An 8698-nucleotide genomic window follows, 5' to 3' on the forward strand; every position below is an offset into this window, starting at 1 on the left:
GAAGTTGGTAGTATATCTAAGAGGAGTTTTTGACCATCAAATTGATACCGATTATATTGTTGTATGTACTCAAATGTGGGTGGATAAACACATGTGTATTTGTATTCAAAATTTCATGTTATGGTCAATGACGACATGTACAAATTTCAGTGATGATCAGATGATGTCGAGGGAATGGTCCGAAAGCCTTCTGGAGAACTCTATTATAAGCCGAACATAAAAAAATTACACGGATAAATGATCTGGCCAACTATTTAGAATGACTGCTTTAAAAATTATCAGTCAATATTTAGAGAGTCAACTGAACCAAAATGTGTGTGTTTTTAAAAAAACCAAATTTGAATCGTATGGCGTAAATGCTTACTCCGGGAAAAATGATTTGGAAAATATGACATGATAACAAAAAGGAGCTGTTTACTTGTAATGGGTCAAGAGATTGCAAATATCCGAAATATTGCTCCGGCTCGGAATATATGTCCGCTGAAAGTTATAGTTCCGTGGTATTTGTGTAGGGTATATTTTGGTCGACTCCGTCCGATTATACTGTTCCGCTCACTGGTCTTGTTCTTAGTATAAAAACTAATTTAATGACTACATATGTAGAAACCAGTGTTTTTTTTTTTTGCAAAAAAAAAAAACAGACATACTTTTGAAAGTGCTTCTATCTCAAAAGATTAAAACCGGAGGCTCTCAATTATTTATTAAACACTTAAAGTTTTATTTTGCCTCCCAGTCCTGTACGTGACCTCCGAAGTGCTCATATGTCAAATAAACACAACAACATGTTGAGTACATTTATTCAATACCTGTCGGAACTAATTTCAGCTATAATCCTTTGTAGTATATTGTAATGTACTTCTGAAAATCATTAACAGTTTTAATATTTTAATTTTCGGTATTTAAAATGTCAGAATCTGTATATTAAGGATACAATATTTTTTTTCGTTAAGATCTAAACTACCCATTTTGTATAGAAATCTTCTAGCCTCGGGTATGAGCCAATATCGAAACCAAAAATTCTGATGCACTCGCTAAATTTACATATAATATATTTTTGCTATACAGCTTCATTTTCTTAGCAATTTCTTTAAGATAACATTTTCAGCATATATTAGGGAAATTATAAAACACAATTCTCTTCCCAATATTTATGGGTTCCTATGTCACAATTAATATAATTTCTCTTTTTGCCGTAAGCATCATCAAACCTCACTTTGTTTACAGTTTTTTGCATCTACTCTGGTTAGTGTGGTTTTCTTGTTTTTAAATCTGCCTCTACCACACTTTCAATAACATTTGTTTCCTTTTTTCATTTCAAAATAAAACATTGAAACCTCATTGACTTTCTCCCGTTCATACGGTCATTACATAAATGTGAATTTACATGGAGCATACTCATTCTCCTAACGATACACAGTCATATCATTTGTTTGTATTAACCACATTACAGTTGGTGTTTTCCTTTCTACGGTTGAATAATTTAATTAGTTTTGGAATGAAGAGGAAAAAACGAAAGGAGACCAAGTGTGGATAAGGAAAATAACAATGTAGAAAACGCCACGCCACTAAGCAAATTACAGTCTTATCAGATGCTGTTGTTGTTGGCCATCGAGTGGGGAGAGTGGTAAAAATCATATTTTTTCATGGTTATAAATTCAATTTATATTTTTTTATATGGCGTTTAATTAAATTATCTGAAGTGTTTGTTTGTTATTCGCGCTGTTGTTTTTTCTTCTTTTTTCCTACTTCCTTCTTGATTTCTCTTGCCGGAAATGTTCAATTTACGTTTTGACGCTCAAGGTGTGATAAAAACAACTCTGTTTGAAAGATGCTGCTGTTTTTTATTATATATTTTTTTCTTTTATTTTGTGTTTTTTGGTGGCAGTAGAAGAAGAAAAACAAAGTTATAAATTTTCCGCGCTGCAATTTGCTTGCAGCAAGTTGATATTTTTATGCGTTAAATTTCACAGTTATTTCCAAATGACCTAAAGGTTGCTACCAGATAAAGTTAATAAACAAAGATAGAGGAAGAGAAAACAAAATAATTTAAAATAAAAAAGAAAGACCAACCAAAATATATTAAATCCAATTTTAGTATTTATAGAGAAAAATCAATATAGAACAAGTGAAAAAGAGTTAAGTTCGGCCGGGCCGAAATTTGGATACCCTCCACCATAGATATACTGGCAGGTACTTGAAATGAAAATATAGGGAAAATACCAAAAAGTGGACCTATATCGACATTTCCACAAACCAGTTATGTAAACCACAATGTAAACTATAAAACAAATTTCAAAAATTTTTAATGGACAATTATACTCTCAGGTTAATGGATAATGACACGGTTAAGATGGTTCTAGACCCCCATGTTTCTTTGGAACAAATTTGTTTCAAAAAATTTTGATTTCATCCAAACTTTGGCCATCTTATTATTTCCTCCAAACTTAGTTCAAGTTCGAAGATGGGGAATATCGGTCCACTCCTACTGGTACCTCCCACACAGGGGCTAGGTCTAAATACGGGTTATAGTTCATATATAGTTCATTATCGAACCTTACGTTCTAGTTTTTTTTTATCTCGATATTAGCATCCTCTTGCCCGAATAGAGGTAAACAGCACCTCATCCTCACACTGACATATTTTCCGTGGGTTGTGTTGTGATGTTCGGCTTTCATTTGTGGTCTATATATCGACTCGAAAATAACACAAAAAATTAAGTTTTCGGTCCACTTCATTCCAAGATTATCATCTGATCATCACCAAAAATTATAGGCGTTGTCCTTCACCATAACTGGAACCTTATGGAACATTTTAAAGCGATCAGCGCTATAATTCCGCGCTCTAGAGTGATAATGGGTTACTAAATAATATACGGATACGGAGATACCTGTAAATATTTAGGTTAACTCCCACATCCGAACACATACAACAATATAATTGGTATTGGATATAATATCAACTTCTCGGGTCTATGTCATTCAGGGGTACATATATACGCCCCAGAATAAAAATTGTGTAATTTTTCACACAAAAGTCAGGGTCAATTTGACCCGCTAAATATTGACCAATCTTTATCAAAGCAGGCATGCTTATTCTTTGGCCCGATCCCCTTCTTCATGCAAAATTTCACGATGTTCGGGCCATTATTGCGGCCTCTGGAGCGACGAGAAAAACCGACAAAAATTTAGTATTTGGTCCATTTTATCCCCTAAATATTAACCGATCTTTCCAAAAAAAAAAAATAGGGGTGTTCATTGGCCAGAACCCATCCTACATGCAAAATTTCGTGAAGATTGGTCCATAACTGTGACCTGTATCGTGTTTACAAATTATAATGGACAGACGGACGGACACACATGTCTAGATCGACTCAGCTAGTCGAGATATGACGATCGGTATACTTAAAGGTGGGTCTAGCCCTTATATGGAGGCTACCAGAAAAAATTGACCTATATTTATAATATGTAGTGGAGAGATTTACTACCCAATAAGAACTCAAAGTACTAAATTACAGCCAATTCGGTTGAAAACTACGATCAAAACCCCCAAAATACTGAAAATTAGAGGGTATCGTTATATGTGGGCTACTAGAAAAAATGGACCTTTATGTATAATTTTTTTGTGGAGAAATTGGGTACCCAATAGCAACTCAATATACTAGCGAATTCGGTTGAAAAACGCGCTTAAGAACCCCAAAATACGGAAACTTGGGGGATACCCTTATATGGGAGCTATGCCTAAATGTGGACCGATATATCTCATCTTCGAACTTGGCCTGCCTGCAGACAAAAGACGACTCTATGCAAAATTTTGGCAATCTATCTCAACTCGTTTAGCCGCTAGAGTGATTACAACAGACGGACAGACGGGCATGCTTAGATTTACGGAGTTTCCCATATTCGACGGACCCATGTTTTTTTTTTAATCAAAGAAAAAAATAAAAATTTGGCGGTTGGCAATGCTAATCATTTAATTTGTTCCAAGTAGATTTGTTTACATCAATTTTTGAATATGATATCTCTCAAATGGCGGCCTCTGGCGTTGATGACGTATAGTGCCATTTTTGCTGCATTCTCCATCGTTTTTGCCAACATTTCGGCCGGAATAGCAGCTATTTCTTCACGGATGTTGTCTTTGAGCTCTTCTACGATCCTTGGCTTGTTAACGTATACCTTTGACTTCAAATATCCCCACAAGAAGAAGTCAGGCGGCACAAATCTAACGGCCCGGAAACAAATTCTTCAGAAAATCGATTGTTATGCGACTTGTGTGCGGTGGAGCGCCATCTTGTTGAAACCAGAACTGTCTCATACGCTTTCGACGAATAATTGGCATCACAAAATTGGTCATCATGTCGCGATAACGCTCCTGATTGATGGTAACAGCATGGCCATTTTCATTTTGGAAGAAAAACAGCCCAATGACCGTTTTCGCACAACGCCGCACCAAACTGTGACTTTTTCGTCATGAAGAGGCACTTCTTGAATCTTCTGAGGATTTCAGGGGCGTAAAAACGGCAATTTTGCTTATTTACGGTCCCATTCAATATGAAATGGGCTTCATCGGACATGATAATTTTGTTCCAAAATTGCTCGTCATCTTCGGCCATTTCAATGACAAATGCAAATCAATGCGAATAATCCGTTGTAAAGTGGACCGAGCCATGCTCAACCGCTGAGAACGGCGTTTTTTTTGGGATGTTCTTGGGGACCTCTCAACACTGGCTCGTACGGCAGCGATATTCTCGGCCGATCGCCTTGGTCGACTTTTATCTGGCCTCTTCGGATTAGAAAGAGCCTTACCAGTCGAAATTTTTTCGTATAAACGCTTAATGGTGTTCTTAGAAGGCGCACTTCTCAAATTTTTAATGTTTTAAAAGCACGTTGATTGACTTCTTCTGCTTAATGTAAATTTCAACTATTTCAGAGTGCTCGCGTGGCGTATATTGGTTCATGGTAAAAATCTGCTTGGACTGACGCTTCAAACGCGGTATGTCTTTAAGCGATGTGACATCTCTGTCAAAAGTTATGGCGTTGCCAGATGGGACCGTCGTATGTGGGCAACCCTGTACGCTGATCAAGAATATATATACTTTATAGGGTCGAAAATGATTATTTCGATGAGTTACAAACGGAAAAACAAAATTAATATATCCTCCATACTATGATGGTGGGTATAAAAAATCAGTGTTTATTATTAAATATTTAATTTTTTTTTACAAACATCTTGCCACTTACATAATTTCCTATCTTTAAAAATTATTTAAGTAATGCCATAAAAATTGCAGAATGACCTAACATTTCTAACCACACACCACTCAAAAACAAAAAAATTTATGAAAATAAAACGATACTTGCCCAACACGAAACCATTAGTTTTAATTAGAAAGTTTGCCTTTGGCAACAAATGAAAGTTCGTAATAAATCATATACAGGAATGCCTAAAAGCAAAAATATAAAAAATAAGAAGAAGAAGCATGAGCATTGTCTCAAAAAAAACCACAAGACTTTTCCGCAGAAAATCTTAAGTATTTCTTTTTTTTCAATTTACAACTTATTAGTCATGGCTGTGAATGAATCTTAATATATTTTCTTCCCTCATTATCAATCAATGGCCAGGCATGTTTAGTTATGTTGTTGGCAGGTAATTTGATGAAGATAAATTAATATTGTTGCATAATTTTGATTTATTGATGTTATATAATAAGTGAAAAGAAAAAAACAACACTTCACACACACTACAAAACTCACACAATTTAATGCGGAAAACAACTTCATTATAAAGTACCTTCGGGCGTATGAAGTATCTTTTGCAATTGATATACATCATACGTTCATGTGCTGAATGTCAAGATTTTTTTTATAAATTAATTTTAATTGAATATCAATTATTTTAACACTTGTTGAGTTTTTATTTCATTTATTAATTTGCATTTTCTCTCTTCCATTTCCAGATAACAACATATTTCAATGAAACCTCCTGGATAAATCCCTCAGAAACAGATACAATAGTGGGTGAGGATCCTGAAGTGGAGTCACTTGTATCATTAATTGTTGTTGGTAAAGTAAATGTCGTTGAATGTCTCCTTCTGTCTATCTTTTATTTATATACTTCCATTTTGAATCTTTCATTTATCATTTATTTACTTACTACTAATACACATAAGCGAATTAATAATTTTATTAAATATTACCTTTTAGATGCATAGTTGAGCATTTGGCATTAATTGTAGGAAAAGATAATTGGTGACATATATTAACAAAGAAATTAAATTTGTGAAAAATTAATTAGAATGAAATTGCATCTTGGCATAAATTAGCTGTTCGTTTATACCTATAAATAGTATGCAGAAGAATAAGAAATAACATATTAACTAAATAATACTTCGCATCCGTTACTAATTAAAATATACAGGGAGAGTAGAAACATTTGCGAAGGCAATGAGTTGTTGCCATAGGTCACAAACATATTTTATATTCCCTACTTTATAATTGATAATATAATTACACTGTGCGACAAATTTGATTTTTTTTGATAATTACCTGGAAATTCCAACAGATTATGAAAGAGGGGCTAAAAAAGAAGTCACGTGTATCGACGTTTTGAAAGTTTACGTCGGGAGGTAACCTAAAAAGGTTACCCCTTTTCAAGAATTTTTATAATTTTCTAATTATGATTTCTTGAAACCCTTGCATTTTATGTACATAGTGTCTTCGGCAATATTACTGATAAATTATCGAGGAATATTTTCGTACACAACTTTAACTCTCAACCGACTCATTTAAGGGGTCTTTTCGGTCCCCTTTTCCAGTAGTGATTGAAAACTCATTCAAACACATACATTCATTCATTCAAATTTCTTAAAAACTATTGAATATAAATAATATTGTATGTCGATTCAACCATATTCGTCAATTTTTTCATCTGGCTGTTGAAACTACGATATAGATCGCTCTTTATATGGATAGAATGTGTGAGATCTGATTAAAAAGTAAGCGTTTTTCGGCATAGTTAACAGGTGATATTTCCATTGTTTTTCAGCAATCGTATCAAATCACTTTCCTTTCATCAGTTTTGGGAAGGGAAAACAAGTCAACAGTGGCCAAATCCGATGGCATTATCGGGTTTGATGTGACCAAAAACTCTCACACTTTTTTTCTCTATAGAAAAATATGACTACATAGTCTCCAAACAGACGTCGCCTTTTCGAAAGAACACGAAACTTAGCACACATCATTATAGACTCAATTCAGTACGCTATGCAAAATTTCGTGCATATCGGAAGATATTTAGAGACTTTGGTGCACCATTTACCTTAAATCGGACGAAAATGTATATGGGAGCTATATCTAAATTTGAACTGATATTCACGAAACTTAACACACATCATTCTAGACTTAATTCAGTGCGCTAAATTAAAATTTTGTGCAAATCGAAAGATATATACAGTGGTGGTCACAGAATTAAAACATTTACTGTGGTAAACATTTTTTGATCCGCCCTCGATTCGTTTGAAGTATTTTTGAAAATTTTTTAATTCAGAACACTTCGATATACTGCACATAAGAGATTTAGTGTGAAAATGGAAAATTATTGCATGCAATTTTTCCATAAATAACGGTTTTTATGAAAATACATCGACTTTGAAGTGGCCATATAATTAAAACATTGTGTAATTTTTTACTTTACTGTATTTTTTGAAAATATTTTTGAAAAGGCTCTTTAATTTAGTTAAATTATGTAAACTAAGCATCGATAAAGTCATTTACTGACAAAAATTTTTGAAAAAATCTGTAAAATCTATCAAAATCGCCAAAAATTTGTACAGTACACCTTACATTCAGAAAATAACCCTTATTATAGAAAATAAAGTTCCGAATGCACCAGAAATTACTAGAATTAGTAGAAAACAATAAATAATTCTCAAAATAAATAAATATTTGAAATAAAAACTGAAAAAATAGGAATTAACCTAAAAGAACGACTCAATTTCGATAGCCTTTATTGAAGAACGCAGGAACATTTTTGCAGTATGTGATGAAATATCGATTGATATTGGCATTTATTATACCAAATCGATTGTTCGAGTAGTACAGAATATATTTTATCAAAAAATATATCAGTCACACCAGAACGAACAGAGATCAACACCTATGTTGACGAGGAAACGTTTCTGGTACACAGCAGCATGTTTGATGGTTAACTCTTGACCCTTAAAATCTATTGAACATGACAATATTTTTCCAAAATAATATTTTTTGAATAGAATAATGCCCATTTAATCTATTTTAGCCCAAAAGAAAGAAAAAAATTACAATTTGACAAATATTTAAAGTCTTGTGTTGAGCATCAAAAATGCTGCTGTGTGGCAGAAACTTTTACTCGTCAACATAGGCGTTGATCTCTGTTCTTTCTGTTGTGACTGATATATTTTTTGATAAAATATATTCTGCACTACTCGAACAGTCGAATTGATATAATAAATGCCAATAACAATCGATTTTTTCTCACATACTGCAAAAATATTCCGGCCTTCTTCAGTAAAGGCTGTTGAAATTGAATCGTTCCTTTAGGTTAATTCCCATTTTTTGAGTTTTTATTTCAAATATTTATTTTGAGAATTATTTATTGTTTTCTACTAATTCTAGCAATTTCTGGTGTATTCCGACCTTTTTTTTTCTATAATAAGGGCGATTAT

The sequence above is a fragment of the Musca vetustissima genome, unplaced genomic scaffold (assembly GCF_032173495.1).
Source record: "Musca vetustissima isolate MV318-11 ecotype Yass unplaced genomic scaffold, APGP_CSIRO_Mvet_v1 utg339627, whole genome shotgun sequence".
In the NCBI taxonomy this organism is placed as follows: Eukaryota; Metazoa; Arthropoda; class Insecta; order Diptera; family Muscidae; genus Musca; species Musca vetustissima.